Here is a 14,983-nt window from a genome sequence, read left to right as displayed (position 1 = left end):
AGGTTGAAACAGTATTACTGCATTGTGTCATAATCTCTGCATAAGTGTCTCTCCGTTGTATCGCGTAAGCAGCGCCACGTCTCGTGGGCTGCATTGTGTGTTCTATTACAGGAACGAAGAAGAAGGGCCAGTCGCCTGGCGGGAAACAGATGGTATAGCTGGTGAGCAGAATTGTGTTTCGTGTGTGTTCTGTGTGTGTATGTTACCCCTTTTCCCCACCTCCCTTTTGGGTGTTTTCGTTCAGAGTCGCGCCTGGTGCAGCACACCACTACGGCAGCACCCAGTCTGAGGCCACAAGTGCCAATGATGACAATTCACTGAGCCCAGTAGAGGCCACCCCTGCGTAGTGTCCCCCCCATTCTTTTCAGGTCACCCCAGAAAGTTCTTGTCCGTGTCTGGGGCGTGTTCCAGTATTGTCTAAGTTGCCTCGACGGACTGAAGGTGGAGGAAGGTACGTGGGCTTGGTAAGGGTGTTGTTTTCGCGGGGCCACACCCCCGTGCCTCTTACATCAGCATCGTTCTCCTGACCCTGTCGGGATTCTGCTGTTGAAATTTTGACTAGTGTCGGGATTCCAGCGTTGGTATTCCAACTGCCCGGGGTTCCGACAGCCGTCATCTATCTATGCAGCAATTTGCACATTCTTAGCAAACTCTCAAATAGCATAGAAGAATTTCGAAGCCTGATGGAAAAGTAATTGAAGTGCCCTGCTCGTGAATATCGGGTGACTGGAGTTATGAGTAGATGGCATATATTAGAGATGTCCACCCAATGGGCCTTTAGGAAAACCCTTGCATGGATTTCACAGGCAGAAGAGACTGGACAGGCCTGAATCCCTTCTCTGTATGCTCAGACAAGAAGCAGTTCTGTAATTGCAGCTTTAAAAGGATTCTCATAGCCATTTGGGAATAGAGGAATCATCAGCTAGATTTGGTGTGTTCTATAATACAAGCTAATGCACCTCTCCCCATAAGAGAGGGTCTGGTAGTACTCTTGTCTGTGTAATCCCAGCCTCCTACTTCACAGCTTTGTGTACATCACTTCTGGTAAACGTCAATAATAGAAGAAGCCGAAATTGGATGCTGTGTCCTACTGCCCAGTGTGGGAGGCATTGCTGCGTCAAAATATGGAATAAACCTCCCTTCGCTGCCGTAGCCTCTTACCACATACAGCAGCAGCAGCACACTGTCATTTCCCCTTGGGGCTTCCAGAAGACCAAAGCACTACTGTGGTTCAGCTGATGCTTGCAACAACAAAGGGAAAACAACTGGTATTTGCCATTATGTTCAGACACAGATGTAATTCTGTTTTCTTTTGCTGGCCCCATATTTCCTGATCATCATTATGTATAAGTCAGTGAGATGTGTGACTTGTTCCTGCTTATTTTCCATTACGAGACCTTTATATTTAAGTGGCTATGATGGACTATATAGAGGTCAATCGTGAAAAAAACATGTTTATAATGTAACCTAACCGAGTTGAGCTTTGATCACCCAGGCTAGCTGCACACGCACACACACACGCACACAGATAGCAGCAGCAGCAGCATCTCCCTCCCTCTGATACCTCTATGCAGCCCACGGGTTCCTGCAGAATGCTGAGGAGTCACCCGGAGGAGTGCTGCATCTGCTGCTGCTAACAGATCATTACACCACCATGTCCCTGAGTGATTAATCACTGAGTGCTGCAGCTCCGCACACCGGGGCATGAGGGGGAACAGGAGACTGCTGCGTGTGGTGGTTTAGAGGGCAGAAGATCTGGATGTGTCTGCTGGAGCTGTGACCATCCCGGGGTGTTACTGAGAGAGAGCTGAGCCCAGCCGCAGCGCTGCACACAATGCTGTGATAAGGCAGCAAGGCGACACCAGAGAGACAAGGTGAGAGCTGACCACTATTCCCATTCTGGCTGCTTGTTCTCTATCATTTGCTACAGTGCTGGCATCCCCCGAATGGGGACCGCAAGGAATCCTGCAGCAAATCAGTCAGCATTGTAATGAGAAGAGCAGAGGGAGGGTGGCATACATTGCAGCAGGCTCTGTACTGTCTGAGGACAATATGCCTGAGCAGGGGGAAGGTATGAGGAAATACAGAAATAACACATACACCGATTATATATATATATATATATATATATATATATATATTTTTTTTTTTATTTATTTATTTGCAGCGACTTCATAATTGCAACGATTTCTAGTTTCTAATTTTAGCAACATCGTTCACATCGTAGACATCAAAATATGTATAGCATTGTATTGGATAGATATTTTTATTTGATAGGATATTATCCATGCAGAACTCTCATCTACCTCACCTGGGCCAAGGCTATGCCTGTGGGCGGTAATAGTGCCCTAGAGCTTGGCACTGCTTTGTGGACCTGGTCCAATGGATGACCAGCGCTAACCTTCAGCTGGTGGGAAGTTCAGGCTGCACTGACCATGTGGGACAGGCAGAACCCTGTGTGCTGGACCTATGAGAAGGACATTGCACTCACACTGTGAGTGGTGACATTGTGCACAGGCATTTCTCCATCCTCATGCTGTCTGCAGTGCAACGTGAGACCATGAGCAATTTCACTCTTGCTAGCATGAGCCGCTGATCAGTGTGTAGGTAGGTCAGTACATTGGTCCATTTCTCCTGATACAGCATATTACACAGCCGCCGCTATGTACATACACTGCTGCCTTTTTAGAATGAAACTTGCACTGAAAGTTCTTACCATGAGAAGCCGTGTTATGCAGATGTCTGACATGATACTGGGACCTCACCGCCTTACCCTCCCTCCTGCCCCTGGCAGTGGCTAGAGATGCTCACAGAGGCATTGGTATTGCATTTCTTGTCACTTACTCTGAGGGAAGAGCCCCTGATACATGCTATTGAGCTATAGATTGCTACAGTTGCTCAGTCGTGACTTGCTACTTCAGATAGGATAGAGGCAGAGCTGGCTTGTGCTGCAATCAGTCAGTGCAGTGCCCATTACTGAGGTCTCTCCCACACAACAGGAACGCATCACATAGGAAGACCTCGATGACTCACATGACAAACGCACATGCATTATACTAGGCTCTGCTACATTTCCTATTGGGTACTTAGACCAGAATGACAGATGTAGCAGTTTCATTCTAATTTGCCAGATATGCCATCTAGTCTTTTCTGTCAAAAATCAAAAGATGTTATTCAGGCATACCACATCAGGCATGCTTTGCACACATTACTATTACTTTGTTCTACAGAGAAAATGCATTGGTGAGATGTGTGACTTCACTGATGAGACTTTATACTGCCTCAATGCTGTCATAATGTCCAGGGGGACATGCCTACATACTGTAGAAGACGAAGTAAACTAAGGCAGATATTTCAGGCAGGAGGGTATAAGAGACTTGACATTGCAGTAAACACATTAAATGATGCTAGCTGTCTTATTGCAAAACTCTGTTTCTACCTTGTTGGAGGTCAAGCAATTTCTCAGGAGCAGAACTAAGCCCAGGTGCAAAAATATTTCTCTGACGTCCTAGTGGATGCTGGGACTTCCGTAAGGACCATGGGGAATAGCGGCTCCGCAGGAGACTGGGCACAAAAAGTAAAAGCTTTAGACTAGCTGGTGTGCACTGGCTCCTCCCCCTTTGACCCTCCTCCAAGCCTCAGTTAGATTTTTGTGCCCGAACGAGAAGGGTGCATGCTAGGTGGCTCTCCTGAGCTGCTTAGAAGTAAAACTTTAAATAGGTTTTTTATTTTCAGTGAGTCCTGCTGGCAACAGGCTCACTGCATCGTGGGACTAAGGGGAGAAGAAGCGAACTCACCTGCGTGCAGAGTGGATTGGGCTTCTTGGCTACTGGACATTAGCTCCAGAGGGACGATCACAGGTTCAGCCTGGATGGGTCCCGGAGCCGCGCCGCCGGCCCCCTTACAGAGCCAGAAGAGCGAAGAGGTCCGGAGAAATCGGCGGCAGAAGACGTTCCTGTCTTCAGATAAGGTAGCGCACAGCACTGCAGCTGTGCGCCATTGCTCTCAGCACACTTCACACTCCGGTCACTGAGGGTGCAGGGCGCTGGGGGGGAGCGCCCTGAGACGCAATAAAACACTATAAAAACCTTATATGGCTAAAGAAATGCATCACATATAGCTCCTGGGCTATATGGATGCATTTAACCCCTGCCAGTTTTCCTGAAAAAAGCGGGAGAAAAGGCCGCCGTGAAGGGGGCGGAGCCTTTCTCCTCAGCACACAAGCGCCATTTTCTTTCACAGCTCCGCTGGAAGGACGGCTCCCTGACTCTCCCCTGCAGTCCTGCTACAAGAATCAGGGTAAAACAAGAGAGGGGGGGCACTATTGGCAGCTAATATAAAACAGCAGCTATAAAGGGAGAAACACTTACATAAGGTTATCCCTGTATATATATAGCGCTCTGGTGTGTGCTGGCAAACTCTCCCTCTGTCTCCCCAAAGGGCTCGTGGGGTCCTGTCCTCTTTCAGAGCATTCCCTGTGTGTGTGCTGGGTGTCGGTACGATTGTGTCGACATGTATGAGGAGGAAAATGATGTGGAAGCAGAGCAATTGCCTGTGTTAGTGATGTCACCCCCTAGGGAGTCGACACCTGACTGGATGGTCGTATTTAAAGATTTACGTGACAGTGTCAGCACTTTGCAAAAAACTGTTGACGACATGAGACAGCCGGCAAATCAATTAGTACCTGTTCAGGCGTCTCAGACACCGTCAGGGGCGCTAAAACGCCCGTTACCTCAGATGGTCGACACAGACCCAGACACGGATACTGAATCCAGTGTCGACGGTGAGGAGACAAACGTAATGTCCAGTAGGGCCACACGTTACATGATCACGGCAATAAAGGAGGCATTGAATATTGCTGACACTACAAGTACCACAAAAAAGGGTATTATGTGGGGTGTGAAAAAACTACCAGTAGTTTTTCCTGAATCAGATGAATTAAATGAGGTGTGTGATAAAGCGTGGTTTTCCCCCGATAAAAAACTGCTGATTTCTAATAAATTATTGGCACTATACCCTTTCCCGCCAGAGGTTAGGGCACATTGGGAAACACCTCCTAGGGTAGATAAGGCGCTCACATGCTTATCAAAACAAGTGGCGTTACCGTCTCCCGATACGGCCGCCCTTAAGGAACCAGCTGATAGAAGGCTGGAAAATATCCTAAAAGGTATATACACACATACTGGTGTTATACTGCGACCAGCAATCGCCTCAGCCTGGATGTGCAGCGCTGGAGTGGCTTGGTCGGATTCCCTGACTGAAAATATTGATACCCTGGATAGGGACAGTATATTATTAACTATAGAGCATTTAAAGGATGCATTACTATATATGCGAGATGCACAGAGGGATATTTGCACCCTGGCATCTAGAGTGAGTGCGATGTCCATTTCTGCCAGAAGAGCGTTATGGACGCGACAGTGGTCAGGTGATGCGGATTCCAAACGACATATGGAAGTATTGCCGTATAAAGGGGAGGAGTTATTTGGGGTCGGTCTATCGGACCTGGTGGCCACGGCAACGGCTGGAAAATCCACCTTTTTACCCCAGGTCACCTCTCAGCAGAAAAAGACACCGTCTTTTCAAACTCAGTCCTTTCGTTCCCATAAGGGCAAGCGGGCAAAAGGCCACTCATTTCTGCCCCGGGGCAGAGGAAGGGGAAAAAGACTGCACCAGGCAGCCTCTTCCCAGGAGCAGAAGCCCTCCCCCGCTTCTGCCAAGTCTTCAGCATGACGCTGGGGCTCTACAAGCGGACTCAGGCACAGTGGGGGGCCGTCTCAAGAATTTCAGCGCGCAGTGGGCTCACTCGCAAGTGGACCCCTGGATCCTGCAGGTAGTATCACAGGGGTACAAATTGGAATTCGAGACGTCTCCCCCTCGCCGGTTCCTGAAGTCTGCTCTACCAACGTCTCCCTCCGACAGGGAGGCGGTAGTGGAAGCTATTCACAAGCTGTATTCCCAGCAGGTGATAATCAAGGTACCCCTCCTACAACAGGGAAAGGGGTATTATTCCACGCTGTTTGTGGTACCGAAGCCGGACGGCTCGGTGAGACCAATTTTAAATCTAAAATCCTTGAACACTTACATAAAAAGGTTCAAATTCAAGATGGAGTCACTCAGAGCAGTGATAGCGAACCTGAAAGAAGGGGACTATATGGTATCTCTAGACATCAAAGATGCTTATCTCCATGTCCAAATCTACCCTTCTCACCAAGGGTACCTCAGGTTTGTGGTACAAAACTGTCATTATCAGTTTCAGACGCTGCCGTTTGGATTGTCCACGGCACCACGGGTCTTTACCAAGGTAATGGCCGAAATGATGATTCTTCTTCGAAGAAAAGGCGTCTTAATTATCCCTTACTTGGACGATCTCCTGATAAGGGCAAGGTCCAGGGAACAGTTAGAGGTCGGAGTAGCACTATCTCAGGTAGTACTACGTCAGCACGGGTGGATCCTAAATATCCCAAAATCACAGCTGATTCCAACAACACGTCTACTGTTCCTGGGGATGATTCTGGACACAGTCCAGAAAAAGGTGTTTCTCCCGGAGGAGAAGGCCAGGGAGTTATCCGAGCTAGTCAGGAAACTCCTAAAACCAGGCCAAGTGTCAGTGCATCAATGCACGAGAGTCCTGGGAAAAATGGTGGCTTCTTACGAAGCGATTCCATTCGGAAGATTCCATGCAAGAACTTTTCAGTGGGATCTGCTGGACAAATGGTCCGGATCGCATCTTCAGATGCATCAGCGGATAACCCTATCTCCAAGGACAAGGGTGTCTATCCTGTGGTGGTTACAGAGTGCTCATCTTCTAGAGGGCCGCAGATTCGGCATTCAGGATTGGATGCTGGTGACCACCGATGCCAGCCTGAGAGGCTGGGGAGCAGTCACACAGGGAAGAAATTTCCAGGGCTTGTGGTCAAGCATGGAAACGTCTCTTCACATAAATATCCTGGAACTAAGGGCCATTTACAATGCCCTAAGTCAAGCAAGGCCTCTGCATCAGGGTCAGTCGGTATTGATCCAATCGGACAACATCACGGCAGTCGCCCACGTCAACAGACAGGGCGGCACAAGAAGCAGGAGGGCAATGGCAGAAGCTGCAAGGATTCTTCGCTGGGCGGAAAATCATGTGGTGGCACTGTCAGCAGTGTTCATTCCGGGAGTGGACAACTGGGAAGCAGACTTCCTCAGCAGACACGACCTCCACCCGGGGGAGTGGGGACTTCACCCAGAAGTCTTTCAAGTGATTGTAAACCGTTGGGAAAAACCAAAGGTGGACATGATGGCGTCCCGTCTCAACAAAAAACTGGACAGATATTGCGCCAGGTCAAGGGACCCTCAGGCAATAGCGGTGGACGCTCTGGTAACACCGTGGGTGTACCAGTCGGTGTATGTGTTCCCTCCTCTGCCTCTCATACCAAAAGTACTGAGAATCATAAGAAGGAGAGGAGTAAAGACTATACTCGTGGCTCCGGATTGGCCAAGAAGAACTTGGTACCCGGAACTGCAAGAGATGCTCACGGAGGACCCGTGGCCTCTACCTCTAAGAAAGGACCTGCTCCAGCAGGGACCTTGTCTGTTCCAAGACTTACCGCGGCTGCGTTTGACGGCATGGCGGTTGAACGCCGGATCCTGATGGAAAAAGGCATTCCAGATGAAGTCATCCCTACCCTGATCAAAGCCAGGAAGGATGTAACCGCGAAACATTATCACCGCATTTGGCGAAAATATGTTGCGTGGTGTGAGGCCAAGAAGGCCCCCACAGAGGAATTTCAACTGGGTCGTTTCCTGCATTTCCTGCAAGCAGGACTGTCTATGGGCCTAAAATTAGGATCCATTAAGGTTCAAATTTCGGCCCTGTCGATCTTCTTCCAGAAAGAACTGGCTTCAGTGCCTGAAGTTCAGACGTTTGTCAAGGGGGTACTGCATATACAGCCTCCTTTTGTGCCACCAGTGGCACCTTGGGATCTCAATGTAGTTTTAGGGTTCCTAAAATCACATTGGTTTGAACCACTCACCACTGTGGAATTAAAATATCTCACATGGAAGGTGGTCATGCTGTTAGCTCTGGCGTCAGCCAGGCGTGTCTCAGAATTGGCGGCTTTGTCATATAAAAGCCCTTACCTAATTTTTCATTCAGACAGGGCAGAATTGAGGACTCGTCCTCAATTTCTCCCTAAGGTGGTTTCAGCGTTTCACATGAACCAACCTATTGTGGTGCCTGCGGCTACTAGGGACTTGGAGGACTCCAAGTTGTTGGACGTAGTCAGGGCCCTGAAAATATATGTTTCCAGGACGGCTGGAGTCAGAAAATCTGATTCGCTGTTTATCCTGTATGCACCCAACAAGCTGGGTGCTCCTGCTTCTAAGCAGACGATTGCTCGTTGGATTTGTAGTACAATTCAGCTTGCACATTCTGTGGCAGGACTGCCACAGCCAAAATCTGTTAAAGCCCATTCCACAAGGAAAGTGGGCTCATCTTGGGCGGCTGCCCGAGGGGTCTCGGCTGTACAACTTTGCCGAGCAGCTACTTGGTCAGGGGCAAACACGTTTGCAAAATTTTACAAATTCGATACCCTGGCTGAGGAGGACCTGGAGTTCTCTCATTCGGTGCTGCAGAGTCATCCGCACTCTCCCGCCCGTTTGGGAGCTTTGGTATAATCCCCATGGTCCTTACGGAAGTCCCAGCATCCACTAGGACGTCAGAGAAAATAAGAATTTACTTACCGATAATTCTATTTCTCATAGTCCGTAGTGGATGCTGGGCGCCCATCCCAAGTGCGGATTGTCTGCAATACTTGTATATAGTTATTGTTACAAAAAAATCGGGTTGTTTATTGTTGTGAGCCATCTTTTCAGAGGCTCCTACGTTTATCATACTGTTAACTGGGTTCAGATCACAGGTTGTACAATGTGATTGGTGTGGCTGGTATGAGTCTTACCCGGGATTCAAAATCCTTCCTTATTATGTACGCTCGTCCGGGCACAGTATCCTAACTGAGGCTTGGAGGAGGGTCATAGGGGGAGGAGCCAGTGCACACCAGCTAGTCTAAAGCTTTTACTTTTTGTGCCCAGTCTCCTGCGGAGCCGCTATTCCCCATGGTCCTTACGGAAGTCCCAGCATCCACTACGGACTATGAGAAATAGAATTATCGGTAAGTAAATTCTTATTTTTATGGGCCAACCCAAAAATAAATAGATAATAGTAAGTTTTTCCTGTTAATTTAGTCCTGTTTGAGGACTCACTAAACTCATGGTAGATGCCAGATTCAAGTGGCCTAAGGGACCTTTTACGTCAGGGGGAGGAGGCACAACACAAGGGGGAGGAGCTAGGCCAGCGGGATAGTTCCTCTACTATCCACGCCACCAACTATTACCTTTAGTAATCAGGTGGCGAGCAGAGCGTAACGAGCCACCAAGCCCGAAGCATGGCGAGCAAAGCGAGCCCGCGAGGGTACTTTTCGGGTACCCTGTTGACATGCAGTGGACAGTGTCAGTGCTCTGTCGTGATTGGCTGGGCATCTCAGTTTCCTTGACTGTCTGCCAATCATAGTAGAGCTTATGGGGTCTATTTATTAAGCCTTGGATGGAGATAAAGATAAAGTACCAGCCAATCAGCTCCTAACTGTCAATTTTCAAGCTGAGCCTGTTACATGGCAGTTAGACACTGATTGGCTGGTACTTTATCTCCATCCACTTTATCTCCATGCAAGGCTTAGTAAATAGACCCCTAAGTTTGGCTAGGCTCTACTATTGTACATTTGGTAGACATTTCAGGCAATCACAATATAATGTGGTGTATGTTCTATGATAGTGCCTGAGCCAGTGGCACTTGGGCCGGCTGGTGTATGCCATGTTGAAATTCAGTGAGTCATCCAAGTTTAAGACTCACTGCAGCAGTGATGCATTCAGCTAATTCTGCCATGCTGCACAACCTCTTTAATTTGAGTAAGGGGTTAAAATAGTACAATTTTAATTACCATCTCAGGCAGCAGAATGACTATGATAGGGCCAGGTGGGAAAGAGGCCATTGAAGGTTACTGTACTCTACTACAATTGCGGTTAGATGGCATTGGAGATGATTTGCTATTATTTTGCCACATCACACTCTATCTATTCTTGTAATGTTTTATTGGTGGTTTTTACGACCAGACTGCATAGGAAACAGCTTATGGATCAAAGCGACTTTTTCTTATTGTGCATTTTCATCAATCAGAGTACAACTAGACACCTAGAAATTCACAGGCCTAATAGAAAAGCTTATTGGCAAAAAGGGCACATAATCCATTATGTTATAATTTCCAAATTAAAACACGACAATATTATATTATAAAAGACACCATGTTTGTTAATATTTTAAAAGACAACTCCAATTTTAATAAAATTTTCATCAATGAAATTTGGTCACCACATGTAGCAAATGCACAAAGGCAAGAGTCAGCTTGCAGCATTGGGTGACTACAGGTAAGTCCGTCCTTAGTTTTGTAAGAAGAGTTTTATTTAAGCTTTCCATAAAGACTTTTCTCTGACGTCCTAAGTGGATGCTGGGGACTCCGTCAGGACCATGGGGATTAGCGGCTCCGCAGGAGACAGGGCACAAAATTAAAAGTTTGACCACTAGGTGGTGTGCACTGGCTCCTCCCCCTATGACCCTCCTCCAAGCCTCAGTTAGATTTTTGTGCCCGGCCGAGAAGGGTGCAATCTAGGTGGCTCTCCTAAAGAGCTGCTTAGAATAAAAGTTTGTTAGGTTTTTTATTTTCAGTGAGTCCTGCTGGCAACAGGCTCACTGCATCGAGGGACTTAGGGGAGAAGAAGCGAACTCACCTGCGTGCAGGATGGATTGGCTTCTTAGGCTACTGGACACTAGCTCCAGAGGGACGATCACAGGTACAGCCTGGATGGGTCACCGGAGCCGCGCCGCCGGCCCCCTTACAGATGCTGAAGAGAGAAGAGGTCCAGAAATCGGCGGCTGAAGACTTCCCAGTCTTCTTAAGGTAGCGCACAGCACTGCAGCTGTGCGCCATTGCTCTCAGCACACTTCACACCGCGGTCACTGAGGGTGCAGGGCGCTGGGGGGGGGGGGCGCCCTGGGCAGCAATGTAATTACCTTTACTGGCTAAAAATACATCACATATAGCCCCTGGGCTATATGGATGTATTTAACCCCTGCCAGGATTACAGAAAAAACCGGGAGAAGAGCCCGCCGTGAAGGGGGCGGGGCCTATCTCCTCAGCACACAGCGCCATTTTTCCCACACAGATCCGCTGGTGGGAAGGCTCCCAGGCTCTCCCCTGCACTGCACTACAGAAACAGGGTTAAAACAGAGAGGGGGGGCATTTTTTGGCGATATTATTATATATTAAGCTGCTATAAGGGAAAACACTTACTATAAGGTTGTCCCTGTATAATTATAGCGCTTTGGTGTGTGCTGGCAAACTCTCCCTCTGTCTCCCCAAAGGGCTAGTGGGGTCCTGTCCTCTATCAGAGCATTCCCTGTGTGTGTGCTGTGTGTCGGTACGTGTGTGTCGACAGGTATGAGGACGATGTTGGTGTGGAGGCGGAGCAATTGCCTGTAATGGGATGTCACCCCCTAGGGAGTCGACACCGGAATGGATGGCTTTATTTATGGAATTACGTGATAGTGTCAACACGCTACAAGGTCGGTTGACGATATGAGACGGCCGGCAAACCAATTAGTACCTGTCCAGGCGTCTCAAACACCGTCAGGGGCTTTAAAACGCCCATTACCTCAGTCGGTCGACAGACACAGACACGGACACTGACTCCAGTGTCGACGGTGAAGAAACAAACGTATTTTCCAGTAGGGCCACACGTTACATAATCACGGCAATGAAGGAGGCGTTACATATTTCTGATACTACAAGTACCACAAAAATGGGTATTATGTGGGGTGTGAAAAAACTACCTGTAGTTTTTCCTGAATCAGATGAATTGATTGAAGTGTGTGATGAAGCGTGGGTTACCCCCGATAGGAAGTTGCTAATTTCAGAGAAGTTATTGGCATTATACCCTTTCCCGCCAGAGGTTAGGGCGCGCTGGGAAACACCCTCTAGGGTAGATAAGGCGCTCACACGCTTATCAAAACAAGTGGCGTTACCGTCTCCTGATACGTCCGCCCTCAAAGATCCAGCTGATAGGAGGCTGGAAAATACTCTAAAAAGTATATACACACATACTGATGTTATACTGCGACCAGCAATCGCCCCAGCATGGATGTGCAGTGCTGGGGGGGTTTGGTCGGAATCTCTGACTGGAAATATTGATACCCTGAATAGCGACAATATTTTATTGACTATAAAGCATTTAAAGGATGCATTTTCTTTATATGCGAGATGCACAGAGGGATATTTGCACTCTGGCATCAAGGGTAAGTGCGCTGTCCATTTCTGCCAGAAGAAGTTTATGGACGCGACAGTGGTCAGGTGATGCGGATTCCAAGCGGCATATGGAAGTTTGCCGTATAAAGGGGAGGAATTATTTGGGGTCGGTCTATCGGACTTGGTGGCCACGGCAACAGCCGGAAAATCCACCTTTTTTACCTCAGGTCACCTCCCAACAGAAAAAGACACCGTCTTTTCAGCCTCAGTCCTTTCGTTCTCATAAGAACAAGCGGGCAAAAGGCCATTCATATCTGCCTGAGGCAAAGGAAAGGGTAAGAGACTGCAGCAAGCAGCTCCTTCCCAGGAGCAGAAGCACTCCCCCGCTTCTGAAAAGTCCTCAGCATGTCGCTGGGGCCTTACAAGCGGACTCAGGTCCGGTGGGGGGGTCGTCTCAAGAATTTCAGCGCGCAGTGGGCTCACTCGCAAGTCGACCCCTGGATCCTGCAGGTAGTATCACAGGAGTACAGATTGGAATTCGAGACGTCTCTTCCTCGCAGATTCCTGAAGTCTGCTTTACCAACATCTCCCTCCGACAGGGAGACGGTGTTGGAAGCTATTCACAAGCTGTATTCCCAGCAAGTAATAGTCAAGGTACCCCTACTACAACAAGGAAAGGGGTATTATTCCACGCTGTTTGTGGTACCGAAGGCGGACGGCTCGGTGAGACCTATTCTAAGTCTGAAATCTTTTGAACACTTACATACAAAGGTTCAAGTTCAAGATGAAATCACTCAGAGCAGTGATAGCGAATCTGGAAGAAGGGGACTTTATGGTGTCCTTGGACATCAAGGATGCTTACCTCCATGTCCCAATTTGCCCTTCAAACCAAGGGTACCTCAGGTTCGTGGTACAAAACTGTCACTATCAGTTTCAGACGTTGCCGTTTGGATTGTCCACGGCACCCCGGGTCTTTACCAAGGTAATGGCCGAAATGATGATTCTTCTTCGAAGAAAAGGCGTATTAATTATCCCTTACTTGGACGATCTCCTGATAAGGGCAAGATCCAGAGAACAGTTAGAGGCCGGTGTAGCACTAACCCAAGTAGTGCTGCAACAGCACGGGTGGATTCTAAATTTTCCAAAATCCCAGCTGAGCCCGACGACACGTCTGCTGTTCCTAGGGATGATTCTGGACACAGTTCAGAAAAAGGTTTTTCTCCCGGAGGAGAAAGCCAGGGAGTTATCCGAGCTAGTCAGGAACCTCCTAAAACCAGGAAAAGTGTCAGTGCATCAATGCACAAGAGTCCTGGGTAAATGGTGGCTTCTTACGAAGCGATTCCATTCGGCAGATTCCACGCAAGAACCTTTCAGTGGGATCTGCTGGACAAATGGTCCGGATCGCATCTTCAGATGCATCAGCGGATAGCCCCGTCTCCAAGGACAAGGGGGTCTCTTCTGTGGTGGTTGCAGAGTGCTCACCTTTTTGGAGGGCCGCAGATTCGGCATTCAGGACTGGGTCCTGGTGACCACGAATGCCAGCCTGAGAGGCTGGGGAGCAGTCACACAGGGAAGAAATTTCCAGGGAGTGTGGTCAAGCCTGGAGACTTCACTTCACATAAATATACTGGAGCTAAGGGCAATTTACAATGCTCTAAGCCTGGCAAGACCTCTGCTTCAGGGTCAGCCGGTGTTGATCCAGTAGGGCAACACCACGGCAGTCGCCCACGTAAACTGACAGGGCGACACAAGAAGCAGGAGGGCAATGGCAGAAGCTGCAAGGATTTTTCACTGGGCAGAAAATCATGTGATAGCACTGTCAGCAGTGTTCATTCCGGGAGTGGACAACTGGGAAGCAGACTTCCTCAGCAGACACGATCACCACCCGGGAGAGTGGGGACTTCATCCAGAAGTCTTCCACATGATTGTGAACCGTTGGGAAAAACCAAAGGTGGACATGATGGCATCCCGCCTCAACAAAAAACTGGACAGGTATTGCGCCAGGTCAAGAGACCCTCAGGCAATAGCTGTGGACGCGTTGGTAACACTATGGGTGTACCAGTCAATGTATGTGTTCCCCCCTCTGCCTCTCATACCCAAGGTACTGAGAATTATAAGGCGAAGGGGAGTAAGAACGATACTCGTGGCTCCGGATTTGCCAAGAAAGACTTGGTACCTGGAACTTCAAGAGATGCGCACGGAGGATCCGTGCACTCTACCTCTAGACTTACCGCGGCTGCGTTTGACGGCATGGCGGTTGAACGCCGGATCCTGAAGGAGAGGGCTCCGACGGAGGAATTTCAACTGGGTCGATTCCTACATTTCCTGCAAACAGGATTGTCTATGGGCCTCAAATTGGGGTCCATTAAGGTTCAAATTTCGGCCCTGTCGATTTTCTTCCAGAAAGAATTGGCTTCAGTTCCTGAAGTCCAAGCTTTTGTCAAAGGAGTACTACATATACAGCCCCGGTTGTGCCTCCAGTGGCACTGTGGGATCTCAATGTAGTTTTGGGATTCCTCAAATCCCATTGGTTTGAGCCACTCAAATCGGTGGATTTGAAATATCTTACATGGAAAGTGACCATGCTACTGGCCCTGGCTTCGGCCAGGAGAGTGTCAGAATTGGCGGCTTTTTCGTACAAAAGC

General features: G+C 48.6%; 1 protein-coding gene across 1 annotated transcript in view; it reads left to right on the top strand.

Annotated features, from left to right (window-relative positions):
* Positions 1-1,530: 1,530 nt before the first annotated feature.
* The window catches only part of DIRAS1 (DIRAS family GTPase 1), a 93,457-nt gene continuing 80,004 nt past the window's right edge, over positions 1,531-14,983 (top strand). The window contains exon 1 of the mRNA XM_063914285.1: positions 1,531-1,874. The gene's annotated coding sequence lies outside the window, so the exon portion shown is untranslated. The remainder of the gene's footprint in view (positions 1,875-14,983) is intronic.

The sequence above is a fragment of the Pseudophryne corroboree genome, chromosome 1, assembly GCF_028390025.1.
Source record: "Pseudophryne corroboree isolate aPseCor3 chromosome 1, aPseCor3.hap2, whole genome shotgun sequence".
NCBI classification, from domain to species: Eukaryota; Metazoa; Chordata; class Amphibia; order Anura; family Myobatrachidae; genus Pseudophryne; species Pseudophryne corroboree.
The sequence above is the reverse complement of the archived record's forward strand: the minus strand, read 5'-3'. Positions and strand labels throughout refer to the sequence as shown.